Source organism: Schistocerca nitens, chromosome 9 (assembly GCF_023898315.1).
Source record: "Schistocerca nitens isolate TAMUIC-IGC-003100 chromosome 9, iqSchNite1.1, whole genome shotgun sequence".
In the NCBI taxonomy this organism is placed as follows: domain Eukaryota; kingdom Metazoa; phylum Arthropoda; class Insecta; order Orthoptera; family Acrididae; genus Schistocerca; species Schistocerca nitens.
Window position 1 is genome coordinate 147,123,366 of NC_064622.1, and position 13,894 is coordinate 147,137,259.

A 13,894-nucleotide genomic window follows, 5' to 3' on the forward strand; every position below is an offset into this window, starting at 1 on the left:
GCAACTGCATGTCGTCCACTGACAACGGCGGCGCGGCCACTCTGGTCTTGCGCACTCTGCAGGGAGCTGCCAAGGAAGGCATCTCTCCTCCAGCTGCTCGGCCACGGTGCGCCTGCACGGCTTAGAGCTTGCCACACATCTGCCCTCGCTGTTGGACAGGTAGCAGAAGGCAAGGCGCGCGTTTTTCTGCATTTTTTCGGCGATGACAAGCGGTTGATATGCTTGTAAGTGTAGCATATGAAGCAAGAATCGAATGAGGCATTCGTAGACAGGTGCTAAATTCGCAGTATGGCCGCAGGTGACGATCTTATGACGGGTGTGCAGCCACAACAGGTTGGCAGCAAAGTGAGTATCGCTAACTGAAAGCTCTCTGCTGTAGCCCCAGTGGCGCAATTGGTTAGCGCACGGTACTTATAAGGCAGTAGCCGTGAGCAATGCCGGGGTTGTGAGTTCGAGCCTCACCTGGGGCACACTTTTATTTCGTAGCAGCTGACTCTGAAAGCATCGGGACGCGAGAGTTGAGATGTATCACCTGCTTGAGAAACATAAGTGTGCGTGCATTATAGCCACCGATCGCGTGTTCCTCGGTAGTATAGTGGTTAGTATCCCCGCCTGTCACGCGGGAGACCGGGGTTCGATTCCCCGCCGGGGAGGTGCGATTTTTATATCGCGAAAGTTGCACGCGTGGCCCGAAAGGACATTAACGTTGCGATCAAGGAATGTAGTTACTGCAAAATCGTAAGTAAGTCTGCGTCTTAGGAAGTGTTTCTCGCATTCTTCACACGACGTCGTCGTTTCACGACTTACAGGGGTTGCTGTTGACGCTGAATCAGCTCACCCCAGGCTTAATGATCGAGCTCGAGGCACCCAAGAAAAGGAATAATTTTAGCAGAGCGTGGTTTCGATCCACGGACCTCTGGGTTATGGGCCCAGCACGCTTCCACTGCGCCACTCTGCTGCGTGGAGCCGTCCGCGCTCTTCGGTGCGTGACATGGGACACTTGGAAAGCGTTGTCTGCGTCGGTTTCCCGCGCCTACCGTTTAATTAAGTGCGTAACATCTCTCAGCTTGACTTGTCTCGACTTTGCTCGACTGACGCTACGCTGACGCTTGCACGAAGCGATATTTACCGCAATCGTCTCGAGATGCAGCTGCGAGATGCTCAGGATTAACATTGCACTCCACGAAGGTGGAGACATTCGAATCCACTGCCTAGCTACGCGCCCGCAACTAACAAAATGCCGACCCTGCCAGGATTCGAACCTGGAATCTTCTGATCCGTAGTCAGACGCGTTATCCGTTGCGCCACAGGGCCACTGTTTGCGTTTTCTACCACGAGGCGGGTGCACATCGCAAAGCAACGTGTTCTCCGTAGCTCGGCAACTGCATGTCGTCCACTGACAATGGCGGCGCGGCCACTCTGGTCTTGCGCACTCTGCAGGGAGCTGCCAAGGAAGGCATCTCTCCTCCAGCTGCTCGGCCACGGTGCGCCTGCACGGCTTAGAGCTTGCCACACATCTGCCCTCGCTGTTGGACAGGTAGCAGAAGGCAAGGCGCGCGTTTTTCTGCATTTTTTCGGCGATGACAAGCGGTTGATATGCTTGTAAGTGTAGCATATGAAGCAAGAATCGAATGAGGCATTCGTAGACAGGTGCTAAATTCGCAGTATGGCCGCAGGTGACGATCTTATGACGGGTGTGCAGCCACAACAGGTTGGCAGCAAAGTGAGTATCGCTAACTGAAAGCTCTCTGCTGTAGCCCCAGTGGCGCAATTGGTTAGCGCACGGTACTTATAAGGCAGTAGCCGTGAGCAATGCCGGGGTTGTGAGTTCGAGCCTCACCTGGGGCACACTTTTATTTCGTAGCAGCTGACTCTGAAAGCATCGGGACGCGAGAGTTGAGATGTATCACCTGCTTGAGAAACATAAGTGTGCGTGCATTATAGCCACCGATCGCGTGTTCCTCGGTAGTATAGTGGTTAGTATCCCCGCCTGTCACGCGGGAGACCGGGGTTCGATTCCCCGCCGGGGAGGTGCGATTTTTATATCGCGAAAGTTGCACGCGTGGCCCGAAAGGACATTAACGTTGCGATCAAGGAATGTAGTTACTGCAAAATCGTAAGTAAGTCTGCGTCTTAGGAAGTGTTTCTCGCATTCTTCACACGACGTCGTCGTTTCACGACTTACAGGGGTTGCTGTTGACGCTGAATCAGCTCACCCCAGGCTTAATGATCGAGCTCGAGGCACCCAAGAAAAGGAATAATTTTAGCAGAGCGTGGTTTCGATCCACGGACCTCTGGGTTATGGGCCCAGCACGCTTCCACTGCGCCACTCTGCTGCGTGGAGCCGTCCGCGCTCTTCGGTGCTTGACATGGGACACTTGGAAAGCGTTGTCTGCGTCGGTTTCCCGCGCCTACCGTTTAATTAAGTGCGTAACATCTCTCAGCTTGACTTGTCTCGACTTTGCTCGACTGACGCTACGCTGACGCTTGCACGAAGCGATATTTACCGCAATCGTCTCGAGATGCAGCTGCGAGATGCTCAGGATTAACATTGCACTCCACGAAGGTGGAGACATTCGAATCCACTGCCTAGCTACGCGCCCGCAACTAACAAAATGCCGACCCTGCCAGGATTCGAACCTGGAATCTTCTGATCCGTAGTCAGACGCGTTATCCGTTGCGCCACAGGGCCACTGTTTGCGTTTTCTACCACGAGGCGGGTGCACATCGCAAAGCAACGTGTTCTCCGTGGCTCGGCAACTGCATGTCGTCCACTGACAACGGCGGCGCGGCCACTCTGGTCTTGCGCACTCTGCAGGGAGCTGCCAAGGAAGGCATCTCTCCTCCAGCTGCTCGGCCACGGTGCGCCTGCACGGCTTAGAGCTTGCCACACATCTGCCCTCGCTGTTGGACAGGTAGCAGAAGGCAAGGCGCGCGTTTTTCTGCATTTTTGCGGCGATGACAAGCGGTTGATATGCTTGTAAGTGTAGCATATGAAGCAAGAATCGAATGAGGCATTCGTAGACAGGTGCTAAATTCGCAGTATGGCCGCAGGTGACGATCTTATGACGGGTGTGCAGCCACAACAGGTTGGCAGCAAAGTGAGTATCGCTAACTGAAAGCTCTCTGCTGTAGCCCCAGTGGCGCAATTGGTTAGCGCACGGTACTTATAAGGCAGTAGCCGTGAGCAATGCCGGGGTTGTGAGTTCGAGCCTCACCTGGGGCACACTTTTATTTCGTAGCAGCTGACTCTGAAAGCATCGGGACGCGAGAGTTGAGATGTATCACCTGCTTGAGAAACATAAGTGTGCGTGCATTATAGCCACCGATCGCGTGTTCCTCGGTAGTATAGTGGTTAGTATCCCCGCCTGTCACGCGGGAGACCGGGGTTCGATTCCCCGCCGGGGAGGTGCGATTTTTATATCGCGAAAGTTGCACGCGTGGCCCGAAAGGACATTAACGTTGCGATCAAGGAATGTAGTTACTGCAAAATCGTAAGTAAGTCTGCGTCTTAGGAAGTGTTTCTCGCATTCTTCACACGACGTCGTCGTTTCACGACTTACAGGGGTTGCTGTTGACGCTGAATCAGCTCACCCCAGGCTTAATGATCGAGCTCGAGGCACCCAAGAAAAGGAATAATTTTAGCAGAGCGTGGTTTCGATCCACGGACCTCTGGGTTATGGGCCCAGCACGCTTCCACTGCGCCACTCTGCTGCGTGGAGCCGTCCGCGCTCTTCGGTGCGTGACATGGGACACTTGGAAAGCGTTGTCTGCGTCGGTTTCCCGCGCCTACCGTTTAATTAAGTGCGTAACATCTCTCAGCTTGACTTGTCTCGACTTTGCTCGACTGACGCTACGCTGACGCTTGCACGAAGCGATATTTACCGCAATCGTCTCGAGATGCAGCTGCGAGATGCTCAGGATTAACATTGCACTCCACGAAGGTGGAGACATTCGAATCCACTGCCTAGCTACGCGCCCGCAACTAACAAAATGCCGACCCTGCCAGGATTCGAACCTGGAATCTTCTGATCCGTAGTCAGACGCGTTATCCGTTGCGCCACAGGGCCACTGTTTGCGTTTTCTACCACGAGGCGGGTGCACATCGCAAAGCAACGTGTTCTCCGTGGCTCGGCAACTGCATGTCGTCCACTGACAACGGCGGCGCGGCCACTCTGGTCTTGCGCACTCTGCAGGGAGCTGCCAAGGAAGGCATCTCTCCTCCAGCTGCTCGGCCACGGTGCGCCTGCACGGCTTAGAGCTTGCCACACATCTGCCCTCGCTGTTGGACAGGTAGCAGAAGGCAAGGCGCGCGTTTTTCTGCATTTTTTCGGCGATGACAAGCGGTTGATATGCTTGTAAGTGTAGCATATGAAGCAAGAATCGAATGAGGCATTCGTAGACAGGTGCTAAATTCGCAGTATGGCCGCAGGTGACGATCTTATGACGGGTGTGCAGCCACAACAGGTTGGCAGCAAAGTGAGTATCGCTAACTGAAAGCTCTCTGCTGTAGCCCCAGTGGCGCAATTGGTTAGCGCACGGTACTTATAAGGCAGTAGCCGTGAGCAATGCCGGGGTTGTGAGTTCGAGCCTCACCTGGGGCACACTTTTATTTCGTAGCAGCTGACTCTGAAAGCATCGGGACGCGAGAGTTGAGATGTATCACCTGCTTGAGAAACATAAGTGTGCGTGCATTATAGCCACCGATCGCGTGTTCCTCGGTAGTATAGTGGTTAGTATCCCCGCCTGTCACGCGGGAGACCGGGGTTCGATTCCCCGCCGGGGAGGTGCGATTTTTATATCGCGAAAGTTGCACGCGTGGCCCGAAAGGACATTAACGTTGCGATCAAGGAATGTAGTTACTGCAAAATCGTAAGTAAGTCTGCGTCTTAGGAAGTGTTTCTCGCATTCTTCACACGACGTCGTCGTTTCACGACTTACAGGGGTTGCTGTTGACGCTGAATCAGCTCACCCCAGGCTTAATGATCGAGCTCGAGGCACCCAAGAAAAGGAATAATTTTAGCAGAGCGTGGTTTCGATCCACGGACCTCTGGGTTATGGGCCCAGCACGCTTCCACTGCGCCACTCTGCTGCGTGGAGCCGTCCGCGCTCTTCGGTGCTTGACATGGGACACTTGGAAAGCGTTGTCTGCGTCGGTTTCCCGCGCCTACCGTTTAATTAAGTGCGTAACATCTCTCAGCTTGACTTGTCTCGACTTTGCTCGACTGACGCTACGCTGACGCTTGCACGAAGCGATATTTACCGCAATCGTCTCGAGATGCAGCTGCGAGATGCTCAGGATTAACATTGCACTCCACGAAGGTGGAGACATTCGAATCCACTGCCTAGCTACGCGCCCGCAACTAACAAAATGCCGACCCTGCCAGGATTCGAACCTGGAATCTTCTGATCCGTAGTCAGACGCGTTATCCGTTGCGCCACAGGGCCACTGTTTGCGTTTTCTACCACGAGGCGGGTGCACATCGCAAAGCAACGTGTTCTCCGTGGCTCGGCAACTGCATGTCGTCCACTGACAACGGCGGCGCGGCCACTCTGGTCTTGCGCACTCTGCAGGGAGCTGCCAAGGAAGGCATCTCTCCTCCAGCTGCTCGGCCACGGTGCGCCTGCACGGCTTAGAGCTTGCCACACATCTGCCCTCGCTGTTGGACAGGTAGCAGAAGGCAAGGCGCGCGTTTTTCTGCATTTTTGCGGCGATGACAAGCGGTTGATATGCTTGTAAGTGTAGCATATGAAGCAAGAATCGAATGAGGCATTCGTAGACAGGTGCTAAATTCGCAGTATGGCCGCAGGTGACGATCTTATGACGGGTGTGCAGCCACAACAGGTTGGCAGCAAAGTGAGTATCGCTAACTGAAAGCTCTCTGCTGTAGCCCCAGTGGCGCAATTGGTTAGCGCACGGTACTTATAAGGCAGTAGCCGTGAGCAATGCCGGGGTTGTGAGTTCGAGCCTCACCTGGGGCACACTTTTATTTCGTAGCAGCTGACTCTGAAAGCATCGGGACGCGAGAGTTGAGATGTATCACCTGCTTGAGAAACATAAGTGTGCGTGCATTATAGCCACCGATCGCGTGTTCCTCGGTAGTATAGTGGTTAGTATCACCGCCTGTCACGCGGGAGACCGGGGTTCGATTCCCCGCCGGGGAGGTGCGATTTTTATATCGCGAAAGTTGCACGCGTGGCCCGAAAGGACATTAACGTTGCGATCAAGGAATGTAGTTACTGCAAAATCGTAAGTAAGTCTGCGTCTTAGGAAGTGTTTCTCGCATTCTTCACACGACGTCGTCGTTTCACGACTTACAGGGGTTGCTGTTGACGCTGAATCAGCTCACCCCAGGCTTAATGATCGAGCTCGAGGCACCCAAGAAAAGGAATAATTTTAGCAGAGCGTGGTTTCGATCCACGGACCTCTGGGTTATGGGCCCAGCACGCTTCCACTGCGCCACTCTGCTGCGTGGAGCCGTCCGCGCTCTTCGGTGCGTGACATGGGACACTTGGAAAGCGTTGTCTGCGTCGGTTTCCCGCGCCTACCGTTTAATTAAGTGCGTAACATCTCTCAGCTTGACTTGTCTCGACTTTGCTCGACTGACGCTACGCTGACGCTTGCACGAAGCGATATTTACCGCAATCGTCTCGAGATGCAGCTGCGAGATGCTCAGGATTAACATTGCACTCCACGAAGGTGGAGACATTCGAATCCACTGCCTAGCTACGCGCCCGCAACTAACAAAATGCCGACCCTGCCAGGATTCGAACCTGGAATCTTCTGATCCGTAGTCAGACGCGTTATCCGTTGCGCCACAGGGCCACTGTTTGCGTTTTCTACCACGAGGCGGGTGCACATCGCAAAGCAACGTGTTCTCCGTGGCTCGGCAACTGCATGTCGTCCACTGACAACGGCGGCGCGGCCACTCTGGTCTTGCGCACTCTGCAGGGAGCTGCCAAGGAAGGCATCTCTCCTCCAGCTGCTCGGCCACGGTGCGCCTGCACGGCTTAGAGCTTGCCACACATCTGCCCTCGCTGTTGGACAGGTAGCAGAAGGCAAGGCGCGCGTTTTTCTGCATTTTTTCGGCGATGACAAGCGGTTGATATGCTTGTAAGTGTAGCATATGAAGCAAGAATCGAATGAGGCATTCGTAGACAGGTGCTAAATTCGCAGTATGGCCGCAGGTGACGATCTTATGACGGGTGTGCAGCCACAACAGGTTGGCAGCAAAGTGAGTATCGCTAACTGAAAGCTCTCTGCTGTAGCCCCAGTGGCGCAATTGGTTAGCGCACGGTACTTATAAGGCAGTAGCCGTGAGCAATGCCGGGGTTGTGAGTTCGAGCCTCACCTGGGGCACACTTTTATTTCGTAGCAGCTGACTCTGAAAGCATCGGGACGCGAGAGTTGAGATGTATCACCTGCTTGAGAAACATAAGTGTGCGTGCATTATAGCCACCGATCGCGTGTTCCTCGGTAGTATAGTGGTTAGTATCCCCGCCTGTCACGCGGGAGACCGGGGTTCGATTCCCCGCCGGGGAGGTGCGATTTTTATATCGCGAAAGTTGCACGCGTGGCCCGAAAGGACATTAACGTTGCGATCAAGGAATGTAGTTACTGCAAAATCGTAAGTAAGTCTGCGTCTTAGGAAGTGTTTCTCGCATTCTTCACACGACGTCGTCGTTTCACGACTTACAGGGGTTGCTGTTGACGCTGAATCAGCTCACCCCAGGCTTAATGATCGAGCTCGAGGCACCCAAGAAAAGGAATAATTTTAGCAGAGCGTGGTTTCGATCCACGGACCTCTGGGTTATGGGCCCAGCACGCTTCCACTGCGCCACTCTGCTGCGTGGAGCCGTCCGCGCTCTTCGGTGCTTGACATGGGACACTTGGAAAGCGTTGTCTGCGTCGGTTTCCCGCGCCTACCGTTTAATTAAGTGCGTAACATCTCTCAGCTTGACTTGTCTCGACTTTGCTCGACTGACGCTACGCTGACGCTTGCACGAAGCGATATTTACCGCAATCGTCTCGAGATGCAGCTGCGAGATGCTCAGGATTAACATTGCACTCCACGAAGGTGGAGACATTCGAATCCACTGCCTAGCTACGCGCCCGCAACTAACAAAATGCCGACCCTGCCAGGATTCGAACCTGGAATCTTCTGATCCGTAGTCAGACGCGTTATCCGTTGCGCCACAGGGCCACTGTTTGCGTTTTCTACCACGAGGCGGGTGCACATCGCAAAGCAACGTGTTCTCCGTGGCTCGGCAACTGCATGTCGTCCACTGACAACGGCGGCGCGGCCACTCTGGTCTTGCGCACTCTGCAGGGAGCTGCCAAGGAAGGCATCTCTCCTCCAGCTGCTCGGCCACGGTGCGCCTGCACGGCTTAGAGCTTGCCACACATCTGCCCTCGCTGTTGGACAGGTAGCAGAAGGCAAGGCGCGCGTTTTTCTGCATTTTTTCGGCGATGACAAGCGGTTGATATGCTTGTAAGTGTAGCATATGAAGCAAGAATCGAATGAGGCATTCGTAGACAGGTGCTAAATTCGCAGTATGGCCGCAGGTGACGATCTTATGACGGGTGTACAGCCACAACAGGTTGGCAGCAAAGTGAGTATCGCTAACTGAAAGCTCTCTGCTGTAGCCCCAGTGGCGCAATTGGTTAGCGCACGGTACTTATAAGGCAGTAGCCGTGAGCAATGCCGGGGTTGTGAGTTCGAGCCTCACCTGGGGCACACTTTTATTTCGTAGCAGCTGACTCTGAAAGCATCGGGACGCGAGAGTTGAGATGTATCACCTGCTTGAGAAACATAAGTGTGCGTGCATTATAGCCACCGATCGCGTGTTCCTCGGTAGTATAGTGGTTAGTATCCCCGCCTGTCACGCGGGAGACCGGGGTTCGATTCCCCGCCGGGGAGGTGCGATTTTTATATCGCGAAAGTTGCACGCGTGGCCCGAAAGGACATTAACGTTGCGATCAAGGAATGTAGTTACTGCAAAATCGTAAGTAAGTCTGCGTCTTAGGAAGTGTTTCTCGCATTCTTCACACGACGTCGTCGTTTCACGACTTACAGGGGTTGCTGTTGACGCTGAATCAGCTCACCCCAGGCTTAATGATCGAGCTCGAGGCACCCAAGAAAAGGAATAATTTTAGCAGAGCGTGGTTTCGATCCACGGACCTCTGGGTTATGGGCCCAGCACGCTTCCACTGCGCCACTCTGCTGCGTGGAGCCGTCCGCGCTCTTCGGTGCGTGACATGGGACACTTGGAAAGCGTTGTCTGCGTCGGTTTCCCGCGCCTACCGTTTAATTAAGTGCGTAACATCTCTCAGCTTGACTTGTCTCGACTTTGCTCGACTGACGCTTGCACGAAGCGATATTTACCGCAATCGTCTCGAGATGCAGCTGCGAGATGCTCAGGATTAACATTGCACTCCACGAAGGTGGAGACATTCGAATCCACTGCCTAGCTACGCGCCCGCAACTAACAAAATGCCGACCCTGCCAGGATTCGAACCTGGAATCTTCTGATCCGTAGTCAGACGCGTTATCCGTTGCGAAACAGGGCCACTGTTTGCGTTTTCTACCACGAGGCGGGTGCACATCGCAAAGCAACGTGTTCTCCGTGGCTCGGCAACTGCATGTCGTCCACTGACAACGGCGGCGCGGCCACTCTGGTCTTGCGCACTCTGCAGGGAGCTGCCAAGGAAGGCATCTCTCCTCCAGCTGCTCGGCCACGGTGCGCCTGCACGGCTTAGAGCTTGCCACACATCTGCCCTCGCTGTTGGACAGGTAGCAGAAGGCAAGGCGCGCGTTTTTCTGCATTTTTTCGGCGATGACAAGCGGTTGATATGCTTGTAAGTGTAGCATATGAAGCAAGAATCGAATGAGGCATTCGTAGACAGGTGCTAAATTCGCAGTATGGCCGCAGGTGACGATCTTATGACGGGTGTGCAGCCACAACAGGTTGGCAGCAAAGTGAGTATCGCTAACTGAAAGCTCTCTGCTGTAGCCCCAGTGGCGCAATTGGTTAGCGCACGGTACTTATAAGGCAGTAGCCGTGAGCAATGCCGGGGTTGTGAGTTCGAGCCTCACCTGGGGCACACTTTTATTTCGTAGCAGCTGACTCTGAAAGCATCGGGACGCGAGAGTTGAGATGTATCACCTGCTTGAGAAACATAAGTGTGCGTGCATTATAGCCACCGATCGCGTGTTCGTCGGTAGTATAGTGGTTAGTATCCCCGCCTGTCACGCGGGAGACCGGGGTTCGATTCCCCGCCGGGGAGGTGCGATTTTTATATCGCGAAAGTTGCACGCGTGGCCCGAAAGGACATTAACGTTGCGATCAAGGAATGTAGTTACTGCAAAATCGTAAGTAAGTCTGCGTCTTAGGAAGTGTTTCTCGCATTCTTCACACGACGTCGTCGTTTCACGACTTACAGGGGTTGCTGTTGACGCTGAATCAGCTCACCCCAGGCTTAATGATCGAGCTCGAGGCACCCAAGAAAAGGAATAATTTTAGCAGAGCGTGGTTTCGATCCACGGACCTCTGGGTTATGGGCCCAGCACGCTTCCACTGCGCCACTCTGCTGCGTGGAGCCGTCCGCGCTCTTCGGTGCGTGACATGGGACACTTGGAAAGCGTTGTCTGCGTCGGTTTCCCGCGCCTACCGTTTAATTAAGTGCGTAACATCTCTCAGCTTGACTTGTCTCGACTTTGCTCGACTGACGCTACGCTGACGCTTGCACGAAGCGATATTTACCGCAATCGTCTCGAGATGCAGCTGCGAGATGCTCAGGATTAACATTGCACTCCACGAAGGTGGAGACATTCGAATCCACTGCCTAGCTACGCGCCCGCAACTAACAAAATGCCGACCCTGCCAGGATTCGAACCTGGAATCTTCTGATCCGTAGTCAGACGCGTTATCCGTTGCGAAACAGGGCCACTGTTTGCGTTTTCTACCACGAGGCGGGTGCACATCGCAAAGCAACGTGTTCTCCGTGGCTCGGCAACTGCATGTCGTCCACTGACAACGGCGGCGCGGCCACTCTGGTCTTGCGCACTCTGCAGGGAGCTGCCAAGGAAGGCATCTCTCCTCCAGCTGCTCGGCCACGGTGCGCCTGCACGGCTTAGAGCTTGCCACACATCTGCCCTCGCTGTTGGACAGGTAGCAGAAGGCAAGGCGCGCGTTTTTCTGCATTTTTTCGGCGATGACAAGCGGTTGATATGCTTGTAAGTGTAGCATATGAAGCAAGAATCGAATGAGGCATTCGTAGACAGGTGCTAAATTCGCAGTATGGCCGCAGGTGACGATCTTATGACGGGTGTGCAGCCACAACAGGTTGGCAGCAAAGTGAGTATCGCTAACTGAAAGCTCTCTGCTGTAGCCCCAGTGGCGCAATTGGTTAGCGCACGGTACTTATAAGGCAGTAGCCGTGAGCAATGCCGGGGTTGTGAGTTCGAGCCTCACCTGGGGCACACTTTTATTTCGTAGCAGCTGACTCTGAAAGCATCGGGACGCGAGAGTTGAGATGTATCACCTGCTTGAGAAACATAAGTGTGCGTGCATTATAGCCACCGATCGCGTGTTCCTCGGTAGTATAGTGGTTAGTATCCCCGCCTGTCACGCGGGAGACCGGGGTTCGATTCCCCGCCGGGGAGGTGCGATTTTTATATCGCGAAAGTTGCACGCGTGGCCCGAAAGGACATTAACGTTGCGATCAAGGAATGTAGTTACTGCAAAATCGTAAGTAAGTCTGCGTCTTAGGAAGTGTTTCTCGCATTCTTCACACGACGTCGTCGTTTCACGACTTACAGGGGTTGCTGTTGACGCTGAATCAGCTCACCCCAGGCTTAATGATCGAGCTCGAGGCACCCAAGAAAAGGAATAATTTTAGCAGAGCGTGGTTTCGATCCACGGACCTCTGGGTTATGGGCCCAGCACGCTTCCACTGCGCCACTCTGCTGCGTGGAGCCGTCCGCGCTCTTCGGTGCGTGACATGGGACACTTGGAAAGCGTTGTCTGCGTCGGTTTCCCGCGCCTACCGTTTAATTAAGTGCGTAACATCTCTCAGCTTGACTTGTCTCGACTTTGCTCGACTGACGCTACGCTGACGCTTGCACGAAGCGATATTTACCGCAATCGTCTCGAGATGCAGCTGCGAGATGCTCAGGATTAACATTGCACTCCACGAAGGTGGAGACATTCGAATCCACTGCCTAGCTACGCGCCCGCAACTAACAAAATGCCGACCCTGCCAGGATTCGAACCTGGAATCTTCTGATCCGTAGTCAGACGCGTTATCCGTTGCGAAACAGGGCCACTGTTTGCGTTTTCTACCACGAGGCGGGTGCACATCGCAAAGCAACGTGTTCTCCGTGGCTCGGCAACTGCATGTCGTCCACTGACAACGGCGGCGCGGCCACTCTGGTCTTGCGCACTCTGCAGGGAGCTGCCAAGGAAGGCATCTCTCCTCCAGCTGCTCGGCCACGGTGCGCCTGCACGGCTTAGAGCTTGCCACACATCTGCCCTCGCTGTTGGACAGGTAGCAGAAGGCAAGGCGCGCGTTTTTCTGCATTTTTTCGGCGATGACAAGCGGTTGATATGCTTGTAAGTGTAGCATATGAAGCAAGAATCGAATGAGGCATTCGTAGACAGGTGCTAAATTCGCAGTATGGCCGCAGGTGACGATCTTATGACGGGTGTGCAGCCACAACAGGTTGGCAGCAAAGTGAGTATCGCTAACTGAAAGCTCTCTGCTGTAGCCCCAGTGGCGCAATTGGTTAGCGCACGGTACTTATAAGGCAGTAGCCGTGAGCAATGCCGGGGTTGTGAGTTCGAGCCTCACCTGGGGCACACTTTTATTTCGTAGCAGCTGACTCTGAAAGCATCGGGACGCGAGAGTTGAGATGTATCACCTGCTTGAGAAACATAAGTGTGCGTGCATTATAGCCACCGATCGCGTGTTCCTCGGTAGTATAGTGGTTAGTATCCCCGCCTGTCACGCGGGAGACCGGGGTTCGATTCCCCGCCGGGGAGGTGCGATTTTTATATCGCGAAAGTTGCACGCGTGGCCCGAAAGGACATTAACGTTGCGATCAAGGAATGTAGTTACTGCAAAATCGTAAGTAAGTCTGCGTCTTAGGAAGTGTTTCTCGCATTCTTCACACGACGTCGTCGTTTCACGACTTACAGGGGTTGCTGTTGACGCTGAATCAGCTCACCCCAGGCTTAATGATCGAGCTCGAGGCACCCAAGAAAAGGAATAATTTTAGCAGAGCGTGGTTTCGATCCACGGACCTCTGGGTTATGGGCCCAGCACGCTTCCACTGCGCCACTCTGCTGCGTGGAGCCGTCCGCGCTCTTCGGTGCGTGACATGGGACACTTGGAAAGCGTTGCCTGCGTCGGTTTCCCGCGCCTACCGTTTAATTAAGTGCGTAACATCTCTCAGCTTGACTTGTCTCGACTTTGCTCGACTGACGCTACGCTGACGCTTGCACGAAGCGATATTTACCGCAATCGTCTCGAGATGCAGCTGCGAGATGCTCAGGATTAACATTGCACTCCACGAAGGTGGAGACATTCGAATCCACTGCCTAGCTACGCGCCCGCAACTAACAAAATGCCGACCCTGCCAGGATTCGAACCTGGAATCTTCTGATCCGTAGTCAGACGCGTTATCCGTTGCGCCACAGGGCCACTGTTTGCGTTTTCTACCACGAGGCGGGTGCACATCGCAAAGCAACGTGTTCTCCGTGGCTCGGCAACTGCATGTCGTCCACTGACAACGGCGGCGCGGCCACTCTGGTCTTGCGCACTCTGCAGGGAGCTGCCAAGGAAGGCATCTCTCCTCCAGCTGCTCGGCCACGGTGCGCCTGCACGGCTTAG

The 13,894-nt window shown here is 54.2% G+C and overlaps 40 non-coding genes across 40 annotated transcripts; 20 read left to right on the forward strand and 20 right to left on the reverse strand.

The window, feature by feature from the left end:
- The first annotated feature begins 378 nt into the window (after positions 1-378).
- On the forward strand, positions 379-470 carry Trnai-uau (transfer RNA isoleucine (anticodon UAU)). Its single transcript is given in 2 exon segments — positions 379-416; positions 435-470. It is a non-coding gene; the product is annotated as a tRNA-Ile (tRNA).
- A 111-nt stretch (positions 471-581) lies between these two features.
- Trnad-guc (transfer RNA aspartic acid (anticodon GUC)) lies at positions 582-653 on the forward strand. The gene has a single exon. It is a non-coding gene; the product is annotated as a tRNA-Asp (tRNA).
- A 233-nt stretch (positions 654-886) lies between these two features.
- On the reverse strand, positions 887-958 carry Trnam-cau (transfer RNA methionine (anticodon CAU)). The gene has a single exon. It is a non-coding gene; the product is annotated as a tRNA-Met (tRNA).
- A 283-nt stretch (positions 959-1,241) lies between these two features.
- Trnar-acg (transfer RNA arginine (anticodon ACG)) lies at positions 1,242-1,314 on the reverse strand. The gene has a single exon. It is a non-coding gene; the product is annotated as a tRNA-Arg (tRNA).
- Positions 1,315-1,756: 442 nt separating this feature from the next.
- Positions 1,757-1,848, forward strand: Trnai-uau (transfer RNA isoleucine (anticodon UAU)). The gene is given in 2 exon segments: positions 1,757-1,794; positions 1,813-1,848. It is a non-coding gene; the product is annotated as a tRNA-Ile (tRNA).
- A 111-nt stretch (positions 1,849-1,959) lies between these two features.
- Trnad-guc (transfer RNA aspartic acid (anticodon GUC)) lies at positions 1,960-2,031 on the forward strand. The gene has a single exon. It is a non-coding gene; the product is annotated as a tRNA-Asp (tRNA).
- A 233-nt stretch (positions 2,032-2,264) lies between these two features.
- On the reverse strand, positions 2,265-2,336 carry Trnam-cau (transfer RNA methionine (anticodon CAU)). Its single transcript has one exon. It is a non-coding gene; the product is annotated as a tRNA-Met (tRNA).
- Positions 2,337-2,619: 283 nt separating this feature from the next.
- Positions 2,620-2,692, reverse strand: Trnar-acg (transfer RNA arginine (anticodon ACG)). The gene has a single exon. It is a non-coding gene; the product is annotated as a tRNA-Arg (tRNA).
- A 442-nt stretch (positions 2,693-3,134) lies between these two features.
- Trnai-uau (transfer RNA isoleucine (anticodon UAU)) lies at positions 3,135-3,226 on the forward strand. The gene is given in 2 exon segments: positions 3,135-3,172; positions 3,191-3,226. It is a non-coding gene; the product is annotated as a tRNA-Ile (tRNA).
- A 111-nt stretch (positions 3,227-3,337) lies between these two features.
- On the forward strand, positions 3,338-3,409 carry Trnad-guc (transfer RNA aspartic acid (anticodon GUC)). The gene has a single exon. It is a non-coding gene; the product is annotated as a tRNA-Asp (tRNA).
- A 233-nt stretch (positions 3,410-3,642) lies between these two features.
- On the reverse strand, positions 3,643-3,714 carry Trnam-cau (transfer RNA methionine (anticodon CAU)). Its single transcript has one exon. It is a non-coding gene; the product is annotated as a tRNA-Met (tRNA).
- Positions 3,715-3,997: 283 nt separating this feature from the next.
- Positions 3,998-4,070, reverse strand: Trnar-acg (transfer RNA arginine (anticodon ACG)). The gene has a single exon. It is a non-coding gene; the product is annotated as a tRNA-Arg (tRNA).
- Positions 4,071-4,512: 442 nt separating this feature from the next.
- On the forward strand, positions 4,513-4,604 carry Trnai-uau (transfer RNA isoleucine (anticodon UAU)). Its single transcript is given in 2 exon segments — positions 4,513-4,550; positions 4,569-4,604. It is a non-coding gene; the product is annotated as a tRNA-Ile (tRNA).
- A 111-nt stretch (positions 4,605-4,715) lies between these two features.
- Trnad-guc (transfer RNA aspartic acid (anticodon GUC)) lies at positions 4,716-4,787 on the forward strand. The gene has a single exon. It is a non-coding gene; the product is annotated as a tRNA-Asp (tRNA).
- Positions 4,788-5,020: 233 nt separating this feature from the next.
- Trnam-cau (transfer RNA methionine (anticodon CAU)) lies at positions 5,021-5,092 on the reverse strand. Its single transcript has one exon. It is a non-coding gene; the product is annotated as a tRNA-Met (tRNA).
- Positions 5,093-5,375: 283 nt separating this feature from the next.
- Positions 5,376-5,448, reverse strand: Trnar-acg (transfer RNA arginine (anticodon ACG)). Its single transcript has one exon. It is a non-coding gene; the product is annotated as a tRNA-Arg (tRNA).
- Positions 5,449-5,890: 442 nt separating this feature from the next.
- On the forward strand, positions 5,891-5,982 carry Trnai-uau (transfer RNA isoleucine (anticodon UAU)). The gene is given in 2 exon segments: positions 5,891-5,928; positions 5,947-5,982. It is a non-coding gene; the product is annotated as a tRNA-Ile (tRNA).
- A 111-nt stretch (positions 5,983-6,093) lies between these two features.
- On the forward strand, positions 6,094-6,165 carry Trnad-guc (transfer RNA aspartic acid (anticodon GUC)). Its single transcript has one exon. It is a non-coding gene; the product is annotated as a tRNA-Asp (tRNA).
- A 233-nt stretch (positions 6,166-6,398) lies between these two features.
- Trnam-cau (transfer RNA methionine (anticodon CAU)) lies at positions 6,399-6,470 on the reverse strand. The gene has a single exon. It is a non-coding gene; the product is annotated as a tRNA-Met (tRNA).
- A 283-nt stretch (positions 6,471-6,753) lies between these two features.
- On the reverse strand, positions 6,754-6,826 carry Trnar-acg (transfer RNA arginine (anticodon ACG)). The gene has a single exon. It is a non-coding gene; the product is annotated as a tRNA-Arg (tRNA).
- Positions 6,827-7,268: 442 nt separating this feature from the next.
- Positions 7,269-7,360, forward strand: Trnai-uau (transfer RNA isoleucine (anticodon UAU)). The gene is given in 2 exon segments: positions 7,269-7,306; positions 7,325-7,360. It is a non-coding gene; the product is annotated as a tRNA-Ile (tRNA).
- Positions 7,361-7,471: 111 nt separating this feature from the next.
- Trnad-guc (transfer RNA aspartic acid (anticodon GUC)) lies at positions 7,472-7,543 on the forward strand. The gene has a single exon. It is a non-coding gene; the product is annotated as a tRNA-Asp (tRNA).
- Positions 7,544-7,776: 233 nt separating this feature from the next.
- Positions 7,777-7,848, reverse strand: Trnam-cau (transfer RNA methionine (anticodon CAU)). Its single transcript has one exon. It is a non-coding gene; the product is annotated as a tRNA-Met (tRNA).
- Positions 7,849-8,131: 283 nt separating this feature from the next.
- Trnar-acg (transfer RNA arginine (anticodon ACG)) lies at positions 8,132-8,204 on the reverse strand. Its single transcript has one exon. It is a non-coding gene; the product is annotated as a tRNA-Arg (tRNA).
- Positions 8,205-8,646: 442 nt separating this feature from the next.
- Trnai-uau (transfer RNA isoleucine (anticodon UAU)) lies at positions 8,647-8,738 on the forward strand. The gene is given in 2 exon segments: positions 8,647-8,684; positions 8,703-8,738. It is a non-coding gene; the product is annotated as a tRNA-Ile (tRNA).
- Positions 8,739-8,849: 111 nt separating this feature from the next.
- Trnad-guc (transfer RNA aspartic acid (anticodon GUC)) lies at positions 8,850-8,921 on the forward strand. The gene has a single exon. It is a non-coding gene; the product is annotated as a tRNA-Asp (tRNA).
- A 233-nt stretch (positions 8,922-9,154) lies between these two features.
- Trnam-cau (transfer RNA methionine (anticodon CAU)) lies at positions 9,155-9,226 on the reverse strand. The gene has a single exon. It is a non-coding gene; the product is annotated as a tRNA-Met (tRNA).
- Positions 9,227-9,498: 272 nt separating this feature from the next.
- Positions 9,499-9,571, reverse strand: Trnar-acg (transfer RNA arginine (anticodon ACG)). Its single transcript has one exon. It is a non-coding gene; the product is annotated as a tRNA-Arg (tRNA).
- A 442-nt stretch (positions 9,572-10,013) lies between these two features.
- Trnai-uau (transfer RNA isoleucine (anticodon UAU)) lies at positions 10,014-10,105 on the forward strand. Its single transcript is given in 2 exon segments — positions 10,014-10,051; positions 10,070-10,105. It is a non-coding gene; the product is annotated as a tRNA-Ile (tRNA).
- Positions 10,106-10,216: 111 nt separating this feature from the next.
- Trnad-guc (transfer RNA aspartic acid (anticodon GUC)) lies at positions 10,217-10,288 on the forward strand. The gene has a single exon. It is a non-coding gene; the product is annotated as a tRNA-Asp (tRNA).
- Positions 10,289-10,521: 233 nt separating this feature from the next.
- On the reverse strand, positions 10,522-10,593 carry Trnam-cau (transfer RNA methionine (anticodon CAU)). The gene has a single exon. It is a non-coding gene; the product is annotated as a tRNA-Met (tRNA).
- Positions 10,594-10,876: 283 nt separating this feature from the next.
- Positions 10,877-10,949, reverse strand: Trnar-acg (transfer RNA arginine (anticodon ACG)). Its single transcript has one exon. It is a non-coding gene; the product is annotated as a tRNA-Arg (tRNA).
- A 442-nt stretch (positions 10,950-11,391) lies between these two features.
- Trnai-uau (transfer RNA isoleucine (anticodon UAU)) lies at positions 11,392-11,483 on the forward strand. Its single transcript is given in 2 exon segments — positions 11,392-11,429; positions 11,448-11,483. It is a non-coding gene; the product is annotated as a tRNA-Ile (tRNA).
- A 111-nt stretch (positions 11,484-11,594) lies between these two features.
- Trnad-guc (transfer RNA aspartic acid (anticodon GUC)) lies at positions 11,595-11,666 on the forward strand. The gene has a single exon. It is a non-coding gene; the product is annotated as a tRNA-Asp (tRNA).
- Positions 11,667-11,899: 233 nt separating this feature from the next.
- Positions 11,900-11,971, reverse strand: Trnam-cau (transfer RNA methionine (anticodon CAU)). Its single transcript has one exon. It is a non-coding gene; the product is annotated as a tRNA-Met (tRNA).
- A 283-nt stretch (positions 11,972-12,254) lies between these two features.
- Positions 12,255-12,327, reverse strand: Trnar-acg (transfer RNA arginine (anticodon ACG)). Its single transcript has one exon. It is a non-coding gene; the product is annotated as a tRNA-Arg (tRNA).
- A 442-nt stretch (positions 12,328-12,769) lies between these two features.
- On the forward strand, positions 12,770-12,861 carry Trnai-uau (transfer RNA isoleucine (anticodon UAU)). Its single transcript is given in 2 exon segments — positions 12,770-12,807; positions 12,826-12,861. It is a non-coding gene; the product is annotated as a tRNA-Ile (tRNA).
- A 111-nt stretch (positions 12,862-12,972) lies between these two features.
- Trnad-guc (transfer RNA aspartic acid (anticodon GUC)) lies at positions 12,973-13,044 on the forward strand. The gene has a single exon. It is a non-coding gene; the product is annotated as a tRNA-Asp (tRNA).
- A 233-nt stretch (positions 13,045-13,277) lies between these two features.
- Trnam-cau (transfer RNA methionine (anticodon CAU)) lies at positions 13,278-13,349 on the reverse strand. The gene has a single exon. It is a non-coding gene; the product is annotated as a tRNA-Met (tRNA).
- A 283-nt stretch (positions 13,350-13,632) lies between these two features.
- Trnar-acg (transfer RNA arginine (anticodon ACG)) lies at positions 13,633-13,705 on the reverse strand. The gene has a single exon. It is a non-coding gene; the product is annotated as a tRNA-Arg (tRNA).
- Between the last annotated feature and the right edge of the window lie 189 nt (positions 13,706-13,894).